Below are 20513 nucleotides of genomic sequence, written 5' to 3'. Positions count from 1 at the left end.
ATCCCGGCCGGCCCCAGTTCACCTTTACAACTGGGCCTTTATAGCCTCTCCACTTCTCTCTCCCTCCCAGCTTTCTCCCAGCACCATGGGCTGTGGCTTCTGCTAGTTTCAGTGTTTCAGTAGCACCTCACCCCACTCAGAGGAGGCAGGTTTGCAGGGTGGGGGGCACAAACCCATAGTGCCGCTTAGGTGTCCTTCAACAGAAACTCTCTGGAGGGGACAAGTTGGCCTGACTGATCCTGAGACCCAGACAGAGGGAAACCCAGGGGGAGGGTCATTGGTTGAGGAAGTGTCAGCACCCTCAGGGTCATGTCCCTGGGGTCATGCCCAATTGCAGGAAAAAGGAATTAGCTCTGCAGCTTGGTGTGTTGACCATCCAGTATGAAGGCCCCGGAAGCCTCTGGAGAATTCTCAGAATTTAGTCTAGTCCAGCACTGGGGAAATCCTTACTGAATGAGAGCAGCCATATTCCTGGGGATCTTTATTCTAAAACTCTCAAAGCAGTTGATACAGTCTTAGGAGGTGGGAGATAAGAAAGCTTGGGGCCACAGAGGGACTGTGGCAAAAGAGGGAGGTTCCTATCACTCCCTCTGGGGTCTTGTTCAGGATTTTTTTTTTTTTTTTTAATGCAACTTGGGCTCCAAACAGGCATTTATCGCTGAAGTTGTATTTATGATCCTTAACTCAAATCTGGAGTTTTGAGCTTATTTTGATGATTTCTTCTTTAGTCTATGGAGAAAGGAGTCTACTATAAGCCAGTGGTGAAAGTGCAGGAAATAAAGTCCCTAGTCCTGACCGGGGTCGGCTCTGCTGCACCCCAAACTAGGGGTGACCTCCCTGGGGAGCCCTTCTGAGGGAGAAAGGGGGTGCAGTGTGTGTACCTACAGTGTGGCCTCTGGGGCTTTGCCTTCTCCTCCCAGAAGTGCAACCTCGGGCCTCCACGTGCGGACCCAGAGTTAGAGGGTGACCTCAACTCTCCCACCTTTCCTGGGTCATCCTCTGGACCCAAGTCCCCATATGCCTCCTCTGCCCTCCTATCCCAGCATAAGCGCTGTGATCAGGCTCAGGTGCGTGCACTGGGTCTCGCTCTCTGTGACCTCAGGCTTCCCCTATTCTGGTGCGACCTGTGAGCCTGGTGGGTCTGAGTTCAGGGCAGGGCTGGGTGGGCTGGGACTGTCGCAAAAGGCTCCTGAAGCCAGCTTCATCCTGCTGCCCGCGAGCTTGCGGTGGGGCAGCCCTGGGCATCGCGCATCCCCCAGGGCGCCCCTCTCTGTGCAGCCCTGCCCCGCCCCCACCCCCCAACCACCCACCCTCCGCCTCAGGCCTCCTAGTTCTAGAGGCGCCTTTTCTTGATGCCCAGATGCAACTGGGCACCGCACCGCCCCGCAGAGTCAATCCAGCTAATGACCTCAACCTGAAATGCACAACTTTAAAACTGCTAGATAGGTGGGAAATGAAAAAAAAAAAGTAAATGTGAAACACTTAAAAAGAACAATTACAAAGGTGTCACATTATGTGGGACTGACTGTATTCTCACATCATAGACTCAAAGGAGGCTTGGTTGTATGTTTCTTTGCAAATAAGTCTTAGATAAGGGAACTGGTACCAGGAGTAGATACGCAGCGTGACTTCCGGAAAATGGAAAATCTGGGATTGATTAATTGGCCTGGATGAGGCTGAAAACAGTGATAACCGCGTAATATTTAATGATGACATCCCAGCAGTCTACAACATGCAGTGAAAATTTTTCTAAGTAAATTGGCACCAGAAATGGCCTTTAATCACTATACAAAATGGGTCAGTAGTTCAAGATCTCCCTAAGAAGAAGGAATCAACTCGATGGCCAAATGGTTTCAGGTTTGGGAGACCACTTTCAGGCAAGTTCCAGCAAACATGCAAAAAACAGATCATCTTAATCTTGTACATAGTCACCAAAGAAGAGAAAAATATGAGATGCTCTCCAACTTGATCCCTAAGGCTACTTTAATATTGATACCGAATTAGAAAAGAAAGGTATAAGTAATTGAGATGCAAAACCCTACATAAAATGCTGGCAAAGAACTCCAGACAAGTGTAAACCATGTAATACGCCACGATCAAGGGGGTTTATTGTCAGCATGCAATCGAGTGAACATTAAACATTTAATAACTTAATCCACCACATGTGTAGGTTAAGGAAGAAAAGATAAGGCTCACATAAAGAGATGGCGAAAAGTAGTGATAAAATCCAATCACACTGAGACATAAGAACTCTGAGCAAACTAGGAACAAAAAAAGGAGTTCCCAAACTTGGAAAACTACAACTAGCATGATAGTTCATGGCGAAATGTGGGACATTCTCTTTAAAATTAATTAGCAATAAAACAAGGATGCTTTCTCTTATTATTTCTATGAAATATTTAACAATGGAGGTCGAAGCTAGAACGAAATGACAAGAAAAAGTATAACTGTTATTATTCATAGATTATACGAATGTCTTCACAGGAAATTTTTAAAAGCCATAGAAAACATTAGAATTAATACTAGTTAATCATAAATACAAAGTAAAAAATAAAGTGAATTTCTATGCCTCAGCATCAAGCCGGCTCTTTTGTAGCTTAGTGAAAGCAGAGGACACTGATAGGGAAACAGCAGGATCCAGGTGGGCTAGACAAGGAGGGGAGAGCACTATTTTACCCTAGGCTGGATTTATAAGCACAGATATGTGTGTTAGTTACCTAGTGCCGCCATAAGAAAAAAATAACACAACTGAGTGGCTTTAAAGAACAGAAATTTATTTTCTTACAGTTCAGGAGAGGCTCGAAGTCTGAATTCAGGGCACGGCTCATGTCTACTTCAGCTTCTAGCAGCTTCCAGCCACCCTTTGTGTTCCTGGCCTTGTAGATGCATCTGCTCCTGTCTGTGTCTATTCTGCTGTTTTTATAACTCAGAAGGGACTAGGTCTAGGACCCACCCTACACTGGTATGGCCTTATTAACATAATTTTAAAAATCCCCTATTTCTAAATTAGGTCACATTTACAGGTACAGTGGTTAGGATTTCAACATACCTTTTGGGGTTATACAATTCAGTCCATAATAGTGCCCTCACCAGACATTCTGGACTGAGAGTCCAAGCATGAGCTGCTGAGAGTGGTTCTGTTTTTTTTTCTATATTAGTTGACTGTAACTTGTATCAATGGTCACCCATATGAACTTTGGAGCAACTTATTATGAAGGACCTGGTCAACCTTTTTAACCATGTCCATTATGTGGAAAAACACACAGACTCCCATCACTGTAGCCTTGAGAAATTGATACGGGTGGAATGGGTTTGGGACCAAGACTTGCTTCATGGCCTTGATAACATGGCATAGCTGTCAGACGTCCACGTGGAGATGTCAGGTAATAATACTAACAGCTAACACTTACTGAGCACATGCACTGGTGTCAGGGGCTCTTGTAAAAGCTTCTCCTTAAGAGTTTTGCTCTGCATGATAGTCCTATGAGGAATGTGCCATTATAATGCCCATTTTACAAAAGAGGTCGATACAGAGAGTTAGGCTGACATTTGAATATACGAGTCTGCACCCAGGAGGAATTTGACTAGAGCTACAAAGCTGGCATCTTTAGCTACAGATAGACAGCAGTGGACTCACTGAGTCATCCTAGACAGAGGGTGTCAATAGAGAGAACTAAGCACCGAGCCCTAGGGCACCCTGACGCCTACAAGCTGGCCAGGTGAACCACAGCCAACAAAGCTCTCTGAAGGCCAGTGTGGTTCCTGGAAGGTGGCCTGTCCTTTCTCTAGGCCGAATTTCCCCACTGCCCCTCCCACCCGCACTGGCTTGTCCCCTTCATAATGGCAGGGACAGTGTGTAACTTTCACCACTGCCCAAGATCCCAAGGTTACAATAACATTGGTATGGAAAGCAGAATGATGGAGTCAGGAAGCCTGGTGGTCACATGCAGCCAGCTGGAAAGAGAAAAGAGCAAATAAACAAGGGGAGAAGACCGTGAGCCAGAGGAGTGGGAGAAATGAAATATTTCCCAAGTGCCAAGTAAGGCTGGGCGACTGCTAGTGGCATGTAGTTCCTCATTTAAGCTTCAGAGGGACACAATGGGTGGAATAGACATTGTTACCACTTTCATCATGCAAACGCTTTATTATCTTTGATTTTAACAGTCACATGTTAACAAACCAGAAAACTGAGAAAAGTATAATAAAAGAATACATCTCATCAATTGCAGACTATAATGTTGCCTCAGAAGCTGCTCATTTTTGTTGCTGCTGTAAATATTGCACACAACCTTTGCCAAGTGAACAAGTTGTACAGGTGTACAAGCTATTGACAGCAATTACATTAATCAGCTGTGCAAACTTACCCTTATCAATGGGATTTTTCCACCACCATAAACTGAAACTCCGTGCTCTGTATGCAATAACACTGCTTTATTTCCTCCCTCCTGCCCCGTTAACCCCTAATAAACTTTCGTTACTATACATTTGCCTGTTCTTATAAAAGGCAGGTTTCTGAATCTGAAAGCTCTTGACAAGCCACAAGGGTGAATTCGTATGGTAGCAGAAGTTATTTGCAATACCTATGTCCTACTATGGACTTGGTTCTAGAATATATAAAGAACCGTTTATAAAGCAAAAACAAAAAAAAAGTCCAATAGATGAGGAAATACTTGAAAAGATTTCTGTATGGCCAACATACATTCATTAGTTATCAGAGAAACTCTTAACAAAATGTCACAATGTGATACTATCCCCCACACACCAGAATGGCTAAAATGAAAAAGATGGAAAATACCAACTACTAGGTAGAGCATGGAGCAAAGGGATCTCTAATTTACTGCTAGTGAAAGTGTAATTTGGTACAACCACTTTAAAAATGCTTTGGCCATATCTACTAAAGCTGTGAACACACATGTATCCTACGACCCAGCAATTCTACTTCTAGATACATACCCAATAGAAATGGGTAGATATGTTCAACAAAGCACATACTTCTAAGGAATGAACACTCTCATTCTGAAAGCCTAACTTTTTAAATTTTTCTTTAGATGAAGGTTTACAGAACAAACTAGCTTCTTACTAAACAGCTAGTACATATATTGTTTTATAACAACGGTTACCAACCCCATGACATGTCGACACTCTCTCTTCTTCAACTTAGGTTCCCTATTACCAGCTTTCCTGTCCTCTTCTACCTTCTAGTCCTTGTTCCTGGGCTAGTATGCTGCTGGAGCCTCATTTCGTTTTATGGGCCTGTCTAATCTTTGGCTGAAGGGTGAACCTCATGAGCGACTTCATTATTGACCTCAAAGGATATCTGGGGTCCATACACTCAGGGTTTCTCCAATCCCTGTCAAGTCAGTAAGTCTGGTGTTTTTTTTGTGAGTTAGAAGATTGTTCTACATTTTTCTCCAGTTCTGTCCTGAATGCTTCACATTCAAAGCATTATTCTCTGTCTGTTCTAAGGTGATGGCCATATATAATATGTTTATATAGAAAAGTCTAGAGCTTTCTCTGAAATTCAAGAGCAAATCTCTAGAGGCTCATGTGCTTATAGCTTCTGTTCCCTCTGGAGCTACTGCTTCTGTCTGTCCTTCTGCTGGGCTGCACCACATGGAACCAGTTATAAAATTCAACCTCATCTTATAAATTCACAGGAGTCCTACTCACACAAAATTTTTATTGGCTATGACAACAGGTGTGTAGAAAAGGAATAGAAGGGATTTCTATTGCAGCAAAGCAAAATCTTAAAATGAAATGGCTGGGAATGGCGGGCCTCCTTCTGTAAAAATGCTTTTCTATATGGAATATGGGAAAATGCAGTTAAGATATGGCTTATGCAAAAAGGCAAAAAGGAATGTTTGCAGCAATTTGGTAATCATTTAGATCACCTGTAAAAATATTTTCATCCTTTTTCTCATAGCTTGCAGGAAAAAAAATTCCAAAAGGATCACATACTTAAAAGTAAAATATGCCACCATAAAAATTTCAGAAGAAACTATGAGAGATTTTGTTTTGCTTTTTATTGGTAAAAGAGAAAGATTTTCTAAAAATCCCAAAGCTGTGAAGGCTAAAACTGGTAAGATATAGATACAGATCTTTGGCATAGCAAAAACTATATGAAGAAAGCAAAAATACAGGCAAAAAGCTGAAAAAAAAAATTGCAGGCTAAGGATTTGACTAGACATTTCTCCAAAGAAGATATAGAAATGGTCAATAATCACATGAAAAGAAGCTCAACCTCATTAGTCATTAGGGAAATGCGAATCAAAACCAAAACGCACTATTATTTCAAAACCACTAAGATGGCTCAAATCAATAGGATGGACAACATATGTGGTGAGGATGTGGAGAAACTGGAACCCTCATACATTGCTGGTGGACATGTGACACGATCCAATCAGTTTGGAAAACAGTTAAGTACTTGCTCAGAAAGTTAAACATAGAGTTACCATGCATAGCAATTCCACTCCTAGGTATGTACCCAGGAGAGCTGAAGCATGTTCACATAACAACTTACAAAAGAATTTTCATAGCAGCATTATTCATAAATACCCAAAATATGGAGAGAATCCAAATGTCATGAACTGATAGACAAGCTGTGGTATATTCGTAGACTGGAATATTAGTCATTAAAATACATGCAACAATATGGACAAACTTTGAGAACGTTATGCTAAGTGAAAGAAGCCAAACAGAAATGACCGCATGGTGCGTGACTCCATTTATATGAGATGTCCAGAACAGACAAACCAACACAGACAGAAAGTAGATTAGTGGTTGCTACGTCTTGGACGAAAGGAATAATGAGGATGACTACTAATATGTAGGGCATTTATTTACAGGGCACTGAAAATATCGTGAAGCTAGACAGTGGTGATTGTTGCACAACTCTGTCCATATACTAACAACCACAGAATTGTGCACATTTCAAAGGGCAATGTTATGGCGGGTGAATTATCTCTCAATAGAAATATTTCTGACTCCTAAAAGACTAACTTTTCAATTCAATATATAGAACTTATAAATCAGTAGGGGAAAAACAACCCAACTTTACCATGTCTCTTTCCAACCAAAGTGAAGGGGGTACATTCAGTTAGTACACTTTATTTTTGTCTCTCTCTTCATTATAGAAGTTCTGTTCTCATTTTATATAACTTTAAGTTATACAAGTACTAGTCTCCATTCCCTTATCCCTGTTTTCACTATTGTAACTACATAAAGAGAGCAGTACCATGGTTTTTATAAAAACCCACCCACTCATTCATTCACTCAAATCAGTTTTGAGTGCTTCTTAGGTGCTAGGAACCAGGATACTCTTGCAACACAGCAGAGAAGCTCCTGCCTGCACGGGCCTTCTATTTGTGTGGAGCAGTCAGATGATAAACCAGCCAAACAGCATGGAATGTTACCTAACATCAGGGAGGAGGCGTGTGATTTTGGAGGTGTCCCAAGCTGTGTCTCTCTCGTGAAGAGTTCTCTCTTTCCTCTAAACCCAGTGAAAAGTACACACTTCGAAGGCACTGTGGGGTCGATAAGTGTGAAAAAGAGATTTCATTTCAGTTTCATTGTGTTGGTTTCACCTGCTACTCTGTCAGCATTTTTTTAAACATTATTCTGCAGCTAATATCAACCCCTCTCCAAAAAAAACACTCTTGCCATGCAGTTGATTCCGACTCACAGCGACCCTATAGGACAGGGTAGGGCTTCCAAGGAGTGGCTCATCTTAGGACACAAATAACTCCTGCTTATGAGAATCCGAAAGCTGTTCAGTGTGGATGTGTGAGGGACTCAGCAACACTTACGGTAATTTCCCAGTAGGTGGGCTGCAATAGTGTGAGCATCAGGAGTAACGAACCCCATGTGCACTTTGCATCCTTCCACAGATTATGACACAACAAACATTCCCTCCTCATCGTCCTGCATCTTGTAAGAGAACAGAGGGAACCGTTAGGCAGGACCCTTTGAAAACGCAGGGCAAGAAATTTTATTGAAACATTAAATTCAACATAAAATCTTTCTGCATTTTCTTTCCTTCCCTACCTCATTTCAGAGAGGTAGTTGGACTCACAGAGTTGAATCCCTGAAGCCTGGAGACTCTGAAGAGTCTATGGTAAAAGCCTCAGCTCACTGGATTAATCACAGTGAGTGAACTGGAACCCAGGGGAAGAGTGGGAGTCAGACAGCAGAGTCCTAGACATTAGGAAGGGGTGAGGTCTGCTTCTTGATAAAGCCCTGGGGTAAGTGGCAGCACCTCAAAGGGTGATGCAGGCACGTAAGTAGACAGACTCCCTTATGGCGTTCCCAGCCCTGCCAACGTTCTCATGCTCCAGCTGGGAAAGGAAGCTGCAGAGGCAATGCTTCTAGAGAGATCACCCACATAGACTGGGGCAATGAGTGTGTTAAAGCTCTTCTCCAAACCTTGGTCCTTCATTAGACTCCAGGAATTACTGCATATCTGGGTGAGGGGCACCCTAAAAATAAACCAACACGGAAAAAAAAAACAAAGCCCTAAAAATAAGTAAGGTTAAAATTTCACCCCAATTTTGTAAGCCAAGAGCTCTGAGTTGGAATTCAGTTGATTGAAAGAAATATCATGTTTTCTTGCACACATGAATTTGTGCAGATTCACAGTTACGGTTCATATTATTCATTCATCCATGGAGCCACCAAAGATTTACTATACAATAGCTACATGTGAGACCCTATGGCAGTTGCTCTTGATGATGAAATGACTCAGAGAATTTCCCTCAATGCCTGGTGAGAGAAACAGCCAAGTTAACAGTTGTATCAGTCATGTATTGCTCTGTAACAAATGACCCCAAATTGTCGTGTCTTAAAAGAGCAACAATTTACCAGCTCACAATCTTTCAAGTTGTCAGTTTGGAGCTCTTCTGATCTGGGTCAGCGTCAGTGGCTCACAACACGGCTTCCTCATGTGTCTACAATTTGCTTCCAGGTAGCTGGGAGCCAGTTCATAACATCAAGTCAGTGAAACCACTAGATCCTCCCTCCATTGGTCTTCCATCATCTAGCAGGCTAGCCTGAGGATGTTCCCATGAGTTCTCAGGGTTTAAGAGCAACAAAAGGGAAGTCTCAATGTAAAGTCTTCCAACTCTCTCATTTTATCAGGTTTTCTACCATCCCAATGTCCAAAACAATAATGTCAGCCCCAACTAAGGGATGGAGAAAGACTCCTACTGCTAATGAAAGGCGCTCCAGAGTCTCATAGAAGGCATGGGCACAGAGAGAGGATAAATGTGTAGACATTTCTTACATCAACCACAACAGGTAAATGCAATTGTGTTTTATACTGTGGTAAAGGGTTTTGCAGGTACAATGGAGTAGGGAGCAAGAAGTGAACAAATCTACCAGGAGGATATTTAGGGAAGAGCACAACCAGGAACTGATGCCTCAACCAAGTTGGGAATATGATTGGATAGTTAAGGGGTGAAAAAAGGCCCGGGTCCAGGAAGCCCCATGTCTTCTCCAGAGAGAAGTCTGAGGAGACAGGCTGAAGCCACTGAGGCATTTGGTACATTTGTGACCAGATGCAGATCATCTTTTGTTCTACTGTTTTCCAACCACTCGTCCCTATTTATAGTTTGGAGTCGTACAAGAGTAGACCCTAGCATTTCCCTGTTGAAACTGTTATTTTCCTCTGAGAAGTCATCACCACCCCAACGTTCTTAATTGCTTCCTCAAATGCTGCTTCCATTTACCAGCTCCTTTTCTATATGGGCTCCAGAGTGAAAGCAGAGCCTGGAAGATGCAGAGGTCATGGACTTTCCCCAAGTCAACTCCTAAACCTCCCATTCTGGCTGACCACAAATTCCTGAGTCTTAGCATTTTATGGTGAGCTCATAAGCCCAATCTGTTCCAATGGGGTCAGTTCTCTTAACCACCATGCTTCACCAGAGAGTAGGCCATAAGATGGGATGGGAGAGAAAATCTTCTAGTCACGGGGAAGAGCCTGTGTGAAGCCTCAGAGGCTAAGGAGACCTGAGAGGTGTTCAGAGTGGACATTGTATGACCAGGGCTGGAGAGACATGATTCCAAGAGAGTCAAATGAGAAGTTTTGGGCAAATCAACTCCTGATCACACTGTAACGATTCCCTGTACTCTCTCTCTCCCCACCAAGGGATAGTAACGACATGGAGTGCAGAGAAAAGCTGCAATTCCTTTTTTATATCTAAGCCCCCTTTTCCCAGTCTGGGACTGGCAGTATTCAAGCTCCTACTTGAACTGTTTCATATTTTTGTTTTTGCTGTGTTTCTATTTAAAGCGGGCCCATGGAACTAAGCAATGTCAGGAATGATGTCACACAGGGTTATGGAAGTTCACGCTGATCTCACCTACTCTTTTGGAGAGGGTGTCGATCTGAGGTCCTGTGGGAGAGCATCTGAAACTACTCTATCACGGAAATTCCGGACTAAACCGGGGTCCCCAAGTCACCAAACGGTCATGCATCGTGAAGAACTGGGAAAAGGGATAAAGATCCTTCAGAACATCATTATGATTGAACTTCTTCACCCAGAGAGGAGGAAACAGTGATACAGAAGGAAGAGGCCTTTCTCTAAGACTCTAGATAAGGGTGAGAGGAAAAATTGTCCCAGACTGATGTGTGTTATGGAACAAAGGGTCTGGTTTCCACCAGAAAAGAGAGCCATGATAGGACAAGATGAAGGAATTGGGAATGGATAAGGTCATAAGAAGGAGCGTCCTGAGAAAGCATTTCCTGTCATTTGGTGGGCAATTAACCAAATTCTTATATCAATAAGAAATGTAGGAATAAGTGAGGGATCAAGCTACAGAATTCATTGGGAGTTCGAGAGCTTTCCAGGCACTCTGTTGTTTAGGATCTGTACCTGGTGGAAAGGAAGGAAGCCAGTGGCCAACTAGGGCAGAGAGTATAGGATGGGGGAAAGGGTGGTTAGAGAGAAGCGTACTTATTATATTTTCTAATGACATGATATTAATGTACTATGTGAAGAATTAAGAAAATATTTCAGGAGGTTCTGGGAGTGAGAAGTTGAAGGAGCCCAGAGCCCACATCATTGAGGGCAGAAGATGGCTTGCAGACTCCTCCCCTAGATTCAGGAACTCCCCTTCTCCTCCTATGTCTTCTCCCCACATCTCCCGAAGGGCCTAAAAAAACTCTCACAGCAAAGAGAGCTATAGGATAGAATTTTTTTACATTCCTACTTTTCTTAACCTGAATTTTGTCTAGGATCTTTAATTTGCCACTCCTTTCAGGGCAGTTTTGTTGCCCTCTCCACTACCATTATTTTTGCTACCCCCCACCACTACTGTAGTGCTGCCCTCCACTGGCCCTATTTCCTTTTGCTTCCTAGGTTTCTAACTGGCCTCTAAAACCCTCTTGAGAGATCCCCTGCTGCAACTTCTGTCACGGAGTTTGCACTCCACTCCCAAGATGCTTCCATCTCTTTCTTCCTTAACTCGCCAATCCTACCTTCATACTCAGGAAAATACAGACCCTTATGTTCACATATACAACCCACCCACACACACAGTTGATGTGGTTGTGTCTTGGCTACTGAGATTTGTACCATCGGACTCTCAAATATGGACATCTCTTTCTGCCTCACACTGAAAGAGTATTTCCCATAATGACATGGTGAGAGCTTTCTGTTCAGGGAAAGGCAATCTTAAAGGAGAAGCTTTAAATTATACATAAATATACAAATTTTGCTCTAAGTATAATTCTTTGAATAAAAGGTCTTCCCTTAATGGCCACATAAACCAGAGACGCCATCAGCCTAAAACCAGAAGAACTAGGTGGTGTGCAGCTACAGTCAATAACTGCCCTGACAGAGGATACTTGCAAGTTATAAAAATGATGGTACCCTCTAATACAGCCCTTATACTGAAAGAAAAGACCAATATGAATGTCAGAGATACTCTGAAACTTGCTCTTGAACGTAAAGTAGCTAAAGGAAATGAAAGAAATGAGGAAGTAGAAGAGCTGAAGAGAAGATTTCAAAGGGCGGCTCGAGAAGACAAAGTATGATAATGACATGTGCAAAGACTTGGCGTTAGAAAAACAAAAGGGAAGAACATGCTTGGCATCTCTCAAGCTAAAGGAACTGAAGAAAAAATCCAAGCCTCGAGATGCAATAGTGAAGGATTATACAGGCAAAATATTGAACAACACAGGAAGCATCAAAATAAGATGGAAAGAATACACAGGGTCACTGCACAGACACACAGACACAGACACACACACACACACACACACAAAAGCATGGGTCGATGTTCATCCATTTCAGGAGGTAGCATGTCATCAAGAACTGATGGTATTGAAGGAAGAAGTCCACACTTCACTGAAGGCATTGGCAAAAAACAAGACTCCAAGAACTGACAGGTACCAATTGAGATGTTTCAACAAACAGATGCAGCACTGGCCGAATAATCTAGCCATCCGATTGGAAGAGATCCATGTTTGTGCACATTCGAAAGAAAGTGATTCAACAAAATTCAGAAACTATCAAACAATATCATTAATATCAAAACTCAGTAAAGTTTTGCTGAAGATCATTAAAAAGAAGTTGCAACAGAAATTCAAGTCAGATTCAGAAGAGGATATGGAATGAGGAATATCATTACTGATGTCTGATGGATCTGGGCTGAAAGCAGAGAATACCAGAATACCAGAAAGATGTTTCCATGCGTTTTATTGACTATGAAATGGCATTATACTGTGTGAATCATAACAAATTATGGATAACACTTCAAAGAACGGAAATTCTAGAACACTTAAATTTGCTCATGTGAAACCTGTACATAGACCAAGAGGCAGTTTTTCAGAGAGAACAAGGGGTACTATGTAGTTTAAAATCAGGAATAGTTTGTGTCAGGGTTCTATCCTTTCATCACATTTATTCAATCTGTATGCTGAGCAAATAATCCAAAAAGCTGCACTCTATGAAGAAGAACGTGGCATTAGGTTTAGAGGAAGATTCATTAACAACCTACGATATGCAGATAACACAAACTTGGTGAAAGTGAAGAGGACCTGAAGCACTTAGCGGTGAATATCAAAGACTACAACCTTCAGTATGGGTTGCACCTCAACATAAAGAAAACAAAAATCTTCACAACTGGACCAATAAGCAACACCATGATAAACAGAGAAAAAATTGAAGTTATCAAGGATCTCATTTTATTTGGTTCCCCAGTCCATGCTCATGGAAGCAGCAATCAAGGAATCAAATGATGTATTGCAAATCTGCTGCAAAAGAACTCTTCAAGGTGGTGAGAAGCAGAGATGTCACTCTGAAGGCTAAGATGTGTATGACACAAGCCATGACATTTTCAAACGCCTCATATGCATGTGAAAGCTGGACAATGAATAAGGGAAACCGAAGAAGAAGTGCTGCCTTTGAATTATGGTGTTGGTGAACAATATTGAATATACCATAGACTGCCAGAAGAACAAACAAATCTGTCTTGGAAGAAGTACAGCCAGAATATTCCTTACAAGCACAGATGGTGAGTGTTTGTATCACATACTTTGGACATGTTATCAGGGGAGACCAGGCCCTGGAGAAGGACATTATGCTTGGTAAAGTAGACAGTGAAAAAGAGGAAGACCCTCAGTGAGTTGGATTGACACAGTGGCTGCAACAATGGGCTCTAGCATAATAACAAGTGTGAGGATGGCACAAGACTGGCCAGTGTTTTGTTCTGCTGTATATAGGGTCACGATAAATTAGAACTGACCTGATGACACCTAACAACAACAATACCCTGTTCAGCTCGCTGCCTGTCTCTTAGTTTGCTGTACTGTGGTGGTTTGGACGTTGCTATGATGCTGGAAGCTAGGCCACCAGTATTTTAAATACCAACAGAGTTATCCATGGTGGACAGGTTTCAGGGGAGCTTCAAGACTAAGACAGACTAAGAAGAAAGACCTGGAGATTTATTTCTGAAAATTAGACAATTCAAACCTTACAGATCACAAGAGAATACTGTCCAATTCACTTGCTTTGGACATGTCATCAGGACAGATTAATCAGTCCTAGAGGAGGATATCGTGGTTGGTGAAGAAGAAGGCCAACAAGGCTGTAGGAGACCCTTGGTGAGATGGACTGATACATTAGCCATAATGATGGAATCTAAATTGCTGGCACTTGTGAGGATGACACAGGACCTGGCAACCTTTAGTTCTGTGGTACCTAAGTTCACCATTAGTCGGAGTCACCTCAATGGCAGCTAGCAAAAAATTACTGTTTGAGAGGAGAACTGAGATATGAACTTGATACAATATACCAAATATTAAAATGTTCAAAGATCTCATGTTTACTATGAAAGAACAGGAATTAAAAATACAGCTTTCAAATAGCTAGAAGGAAAAAGAAAATTTCATCATTCCAATAAAAAAAGAAACAGGAAAGGCAGAATAATAACAAAAAAAAGAACAGTGAATATGAAGTATAATATGGGAATTATGTCTAAATGTATGAGTAATAGCAAGAAAAAGGGATTAATACCTTAGGAAAAAACATGTACACTCAGCTTAGACTTGCAAATCCAGCCATATCTTATTTATAAAACAAAATTAAAACATAATGACAGAAACTTTTAAATTATGTGACTACAGGAACAACCCTCTGCCAGATACCGTTGATACAGAAATGATTAAGAAAAGATTCCTTGCAGTCTCGAGAGAGAAACAGCCCAGTTAACAAACCAGTTATCAATTGCTGTATAACAAATGACCCAAAAATGAAGTGCCTTAAAAGAACAAGCAGTTACTTCGCTCACAGCTTTGCGGGTTGGCAGTTTGGGGTTCTTCTGGTCTGGGGCAGACTCAGCCGCTCTCGGCTGGGCTCCCTCATGTATCCGGAATCAGCCACAATGTCAGCGGGAGGGCAGAGGGTCTGAATTCTTCTCAGCTGGATTCTCTCTCTAATGATCTCTTGTCATTTATTAGGGTGGCCTGGGCTGTTCCCATGGGTTCTCAGTGTTTGAAGAGCAGCAAGAGGGCAAGGAGGAGCCCTGGTGGTGCAGTGGTTAAGGGCTCAGTTGCTAAAGGAAAGGTAATCAGTTTGTACCCACCAGCTGCTCTGTGGAAGAAAGACATGGCACTCTCCTTCTGTAAAGATGACAGCCTTGGAAATCCTATGGGGCAGTTCTACTCTGTCTTTCAGGGTCACTATGAGTTAGAATATACTTGAGAGTGATGGGTTTGGTTTTTGGTAAGAGAGCACGCCATGATGTGTCTGATTATATCTGGTCTCTGCTTCTATTAGTCTTTGTACTGTCCCAAAGACCAAAGCAATCATAGATCAGTCCAAATTCAAGGAGTGGAGGAAGAATCTTGCTCTTGAGAAAGGGAGCTATAAGTCATATAATATGTATGGGTACATACATATTAGAACATGTGGCCATTTTTGCTATCCATCACAACATGTAAATGCAATCAAGTTTGTCCCTAGTTGTGGCAGAAGCATTTCTTAAATACAATAGAGTATGCAGCAGGATGGGAAATTCTACCAGGTGTAGGGTTGGAAAGGCTCCCACCAGGAAGTGATGTTTGACCTAAATTTTGAAATACGAGTGGATGGTTAGGAGATTTTCTTTTTTTTTATATTTCCAACCACTTGCCCACATTCTACCATCTGTACTCACAGAAAACGAGCCCTCTGCTCCCATGTTGACATCTTTCATTTTCCTTCAAATCCTCAGGCTCTCCTCTACCTACCAAGCACAACTTCCCAAACCCTGCCTTAAAATGTTTCAACAATTTACTTGTTCCTTTCCTAATTGCCCCCTGGACAAAAAAGGAGATCAAGCAGAGGACAGTGGACCTTTCCCCGAGGGCTCTCCTAAGCCTCCCAGGCAGGTTGACCATAGACGTCTGGAGTCTCAGTGCTTTTCTGTGATGATGTAATCCTACCCTTTTGAGTGGCTCCAAGGGAGAAGCATGTGGACAGGCCAAGAGGCTTCACACGGTTTAGAGTCAGGAGGTCAAGAGAGAGTGGCGTAGACACCACCACTGAGTGATAGTACCTCCAGGCAACAGACCGAAAACTCCATTCTGCACGGATGGCTACGAAGGGTGAGTCTTTTGGAAGAATCTTCTTTTATCTAATCAATAGATATACATTGAGTATCTCCTATGGGTGGGGCTCTGTCTCACTTTCTGGGACTGCCAAATATGAGGCAGACCTCATCTTTGTTCCCAAGTTATTTACAACCCATTTGGAAGACACAAATTGGAAAATGAGCATCTCCTATGACTCAGTGCTATGATGGAGGATTACTAGGTGCTCTGAATACATAAAGCAGGAGCACAGACTGGGTACCATGGAGGAGGAACCAGTCAACTGAAGGGAGAGTATGTCTACTAGTCAGAGGGAACAGCCTGTGTGAAGCCTAAGTGGCAAAGGAGGCCTGAGAGGTGTTCAGAGTGGACATTGTGTTTCTAGAGCTGGAGAGATTTGATGCAGGGCCAGAGAAGAGGTTTGGGAGAAACAGCGACTCATTATACTCTTCTATTCCCTCAACTCACAGTTTCCTTCCTCTTGGATATTGACTTCTTTAAGTGAACATCTCAATTCATTTTTAAGATACAATTTCCCTCCTCCCAGCCTCCTATCCTCTCCCACAACAGTTGCCATGTTTTTTCCTAGTGCGCTGTTTAGATTCAAACTGGGCCCTTGGAACTGAGCGATGTCAGCGATGATGTCACACAAGGGTTACTGGAAACCTTGGTGCTCACTCAGATCCTAACTGCTCTTTGGAGAGGTTGTGGGTCTGAGGTCTCCTGTGGGAGAGCGACTTTGGATACCAAATTACAAACGGTTCTGCCTAAATCAAGGTCCCCAACTTGTGAGAGTTTGGGACATCATCTCTACGTGGGAGGAGGAGAAACATCTTGCCGGTGACCATCCTTCGTGGTTCATCTTCACCCAGCCAGAATGGAGCAGCAATACATGAGAAAGAGGCCTTTCTCTAAGGCCCAAGGTAAGGGTGGGAGAAAAATTCAGTCTGTGCGATGGGTGCTGGGCAGCAAGAGGTTTGATTCACTCCGGAAACAAGGACCACAAGGGATCACTGAGGCTTTCACCTGAAAAAACTTCCTGTCAATTAGTAAACAGTAAGAAATTATACTGTGAATAAATAAATGAAGGAATAAATATGTGAGTGAAGTATAGAAATCTACTGTCATCTGAGGGGCTTTCCATAACAGTAGCAGACAAGTCAGATTTGTGAACTCTCCTGCTCTGTTAGTGGAAAGAACGCAGGTGGGCAACTGGGGCAGTGGGTATAGAACCAGGGAGAAGGGTGGTTACAAAGACTTGTACTTAATTTTTTCAGGAGACTGAATTAATATATCATGCGAATTAAAACAAAATATCAAATTTATCAGGAGGTTTTGGGAGAGGGTGGTGTGATGGAGCACAGTACCACACGTTCATTCAGAGTTCCCAGTCAATGTAAGCTGCCACAGTTCTCAGCCTGGACTCAAGCAGAAGAAGGTCCAGGAAGGCCCTGCCCCTCTAGCTCTAGGGATTTCCTTTCTCCTCCAAGGTCTCCTGACCATCTTTACCTAAGGGTTTAACAATTCTTCTAGGTAAAGACAGCTATAGTATAGATCTTTTTTTCTCTTGTAATTGAATAATTTCTAATGTATGAGTCAGTGACACTCATTACATTCTTCAAGTCATGTAACCATTCTCAATATCCGTCTCCAAACTCTTCTACAACCATTAACATAACCTCAATGCCCCAGTGGAAAAACTTCCCCTTACCCCTGCCCACAACTGGCAATGACCAATAATCTTTGCTTTCTATATATTTCCTTATTTCATATAAGTCACATTGTACAGTATTTGCCCTATACTTAGGGCAAATACTAACTTATTCCATTTAGCATGATGTTTTCCAAGTCTAGCAGGAAAGAATTTTAAAATTCCAACTATAGCTAAACTCATTTTCTGCTATCATTCTTAGTTATCCATTCTTTCTCCGACTAGTGTGCCCCCGCCTTGTCTTCTTTGTTGCTGCCCCATTCTGCCCTTCAGTGGCTGAGCCCTGCTTTCTGCTCCCTCCTTGATCTCTGTATCCTTCTAACCAACTGCTGGCATGTTCCCTCTCTGAATCTTGTCTCTCTCTCGAGCTTTCCCTCCATTCAACGCACCCAACCTAGCTCCATCTCTTTCTGCATCCTGAACTCTGCAGTCCTTCCCACAGATTCAGAAGCATACACAGACCTTTAGGTTGACATAGACAACCCACGGAGACATACACAGGAGAGGAGGTTGTGTGTTCTCCATCTGAAGTTCTCGCATCAAGGTTCTCAGATACGGCCATCTCTTTCTGCCTCACTTCATCTACTAAGGACTGGGCTTCTATTCTGAGAAAAACAATTTTCATCTTCTACTGTGGCTGGGTTAATAGGGGTGCAAGGAAGAGGTATACATGTAAGAATCATAACTAAATATACACATTCTTCTCTTTACGTATACCTCCTCTATAAAAAGCCTTTCAGTAAAAAGAGGATGAAAAGAGGTTACCATTGCTCTGGAGTGTTTACCCTCCAAATTTACTAAGAATATCACCCGCATACAAAACATCAAGTCACACATTTATTATGAAGCTTCATGGGAATGAGGTCATTTCTAAGTTCCAAAGGAACAAATTCATTGGAATTCAATAAATGTGGAATTAAAGAAAAATAACTTCTTAAAAAATGAACTATCATAAACAGTGCCACTTTACAATGGAGACTTTGTCTTCCACAGCAGTGCCCCCAAAGGGTGGTGGGTCTCTGGGGAAGAAGAAAGAAACCATGGGGTCTGCAGAGGTGGAGGATGTGGTGATGGAAAGGCCTCCAGGGGTCCCTATGACCAAAGCTTTGGGGTCACAGGTGAGAATAAGGACCCTGAAAGCTCAAGTAAATTAACTCTCTATTCTCAGAGGTCTCTATCCAAGAGGAAAATGCGCAACAGTCAGCAACATACCAAGAAAAAAGTCGAAGCTCCAGGCCAAGGAAGATTCCAAAACAATCTCAGAATTCTTATCCTTCATCTTCCACCGAGCAGCCCTCTCACTCCTCCAGCTACGGGGCTGCCCCAGGAAAGCCATGGGTCAGGTGCGCATATTTCACCAAGGTGCACACGGTCAAGGGGGTGGCGGTCGCCTGGCAGACCAAAACCTCCTTTGACCCCGTGGGCAAGATGCCCCAGGTCTTTGAGGCCGAGCTCTCTGAGGAGAGCACCATCGGCTCTGCCCCAAGTCTGGCCAACACTGAGTCCCTGGTCAGCAACCTGGAGCCCTGGCAGGAGGGGCCCCAGACCTGTACCCAGGAGCCCACTGACCAACGGGAGGAGCATGGGGAGAGACCCCGCGCAACCACCCCGGAGTGGCTGGTGACCCGTGAGCACGGCTTCCGCTGCGTGGCCTGCTGCCGCGTGTTCCAGTCCCGGGAGGCCCTCGTGGCCCACGCGGAGCATGGTGTGAGCCAGGGCTTCAGCTGCCGGGTCTTCTTTGAAGAGCTGCTGGAGAGGCAGCTGCCACGCTCAGTCCAGCGAAGGCCCAGACGCTGCCACCAGCTGGCCAGGCGTTGCCTGATGGCCACCAAGAAGAGGGAGGTGAGGGAGAAGAGAGCGGTCTGCAGGCGCCTGGAGGAGCAGCTGGAGAAGCAGAGAGAAGAACTGAAGAGGCTGAGGCACCAGCTGGACAGGCTGCAGAGGCAGGAGACCAGGCTGCAGAAGGAGCAGGTGCACCACCGAGGCAAGATGGGAAAGCACCTGAAGACGTGCTAGAACCCCGGGACTAGGAGGAGCAGGGCCTTTGGGCTGGAAACGTGGGCCCTTCAGTAGAGACCTCCATTCAGGTTCGTTTCACCCAGCTCCCCTGGAAGATCATACTCTCCTTCCCCTGTGACCCCAACCCTCCCAACCCAAGTGCACAGAGAACTCCAGCCCTAAGGGAGATCTGGATGGAAGAAGTCCCAGATAGCTGACCGCAGACACCAGGTCCCCTCAGAGGCTCCCCTGGCCCAGGAGAGGACAGGACAGGCCTCATCTGGATGGTGAGATCTTGGGACCATAAGGATGAGCGCAACATAAATAGGGAAAGGGAAATGGGATTTCAGTGGGACTTGGGAGGATTGGGGGGGCCCTGCTGAGGTGTCATGGTGAAGGGGGTGTCACTGAGTTCTTTGGAGGAGAAGGAATGAGAGAGATGGCAGGCTGTTGCGAAACATGCCTGCAGGTGAGCAGTGGACATAAAGCCCTAAACAAACAACTCTGGGGCCCTTCCCAGCAGTATAGAGGCAGAGAAAGAAGCAGGGCTTGGTAGGAGGAGAGAAGGGCAGGTTGAAGGAAAATGAACTCACCCCAGCCATGTCTTCTGGTCTCCTAGGGTGAATTTGGGTTTATGATTTGGATGCACCCTTTTTGCCACATTGGGGGAATGTGAACTGGGAGGTGGTGTAGAAAAATCCCCCTGGGTGTTAACCATTTCTGGATAAGAGCTGA

The 20513-nt window shown here is 43.7% G+C and overlaps 1 long non-coding RNA gene across 8 annotated transcripts in view; it reads right to left on the bottom strand.

Moving 5' to 3' along the window:
* Positions 1-20513, bottom strand: part of LOC135229344 (uncharacterized) — a 132422-nt gene that overhangs the window by 32487 nt on the left and 79422 nt on the right. For 3 of the 8 annotated variants that reach the window (XR_010320123.1, XR_010320122.1, XR_010320125.1), the window contains one exon: positions 1296-7926. The exons of 1 other annotated variant lie outside the window; for it this stretch is intronic. This is a non-coding gene — a long non-coding RNA (uncharacterized LOC135229344). Of the gene's footprint in view, positions 1-1295; positions 7927-20513 lie in introns of those variants that run through there. 4 more of the 8 variants (XR_010320127.1, XR_010320129.1, XR_010320126.1 and 1 more) reach the window with 3 other exon arrangements.

The sequence above is a fragment of the Loxodonta africana genome, unplaced genomic scaffold (assembly GCF_030014295.1).
Source record: "Loxodonta africana isolate mLoxAfr1 unplaced genomic scaffold, mLoxAfr1.hap2 scaffold_270, whole genome shotgun sequence".
Taxonomy (NCBI): domain Eukaryota; kingdom Metazoa; phylum Chordata; class Mammalia; order Proboscidea; family Elephantidae; genus Loxodonta; species Loxodonta africana.
This window is presented reverse-complemented; position numbering and strand designations above follow the sequence as displayed.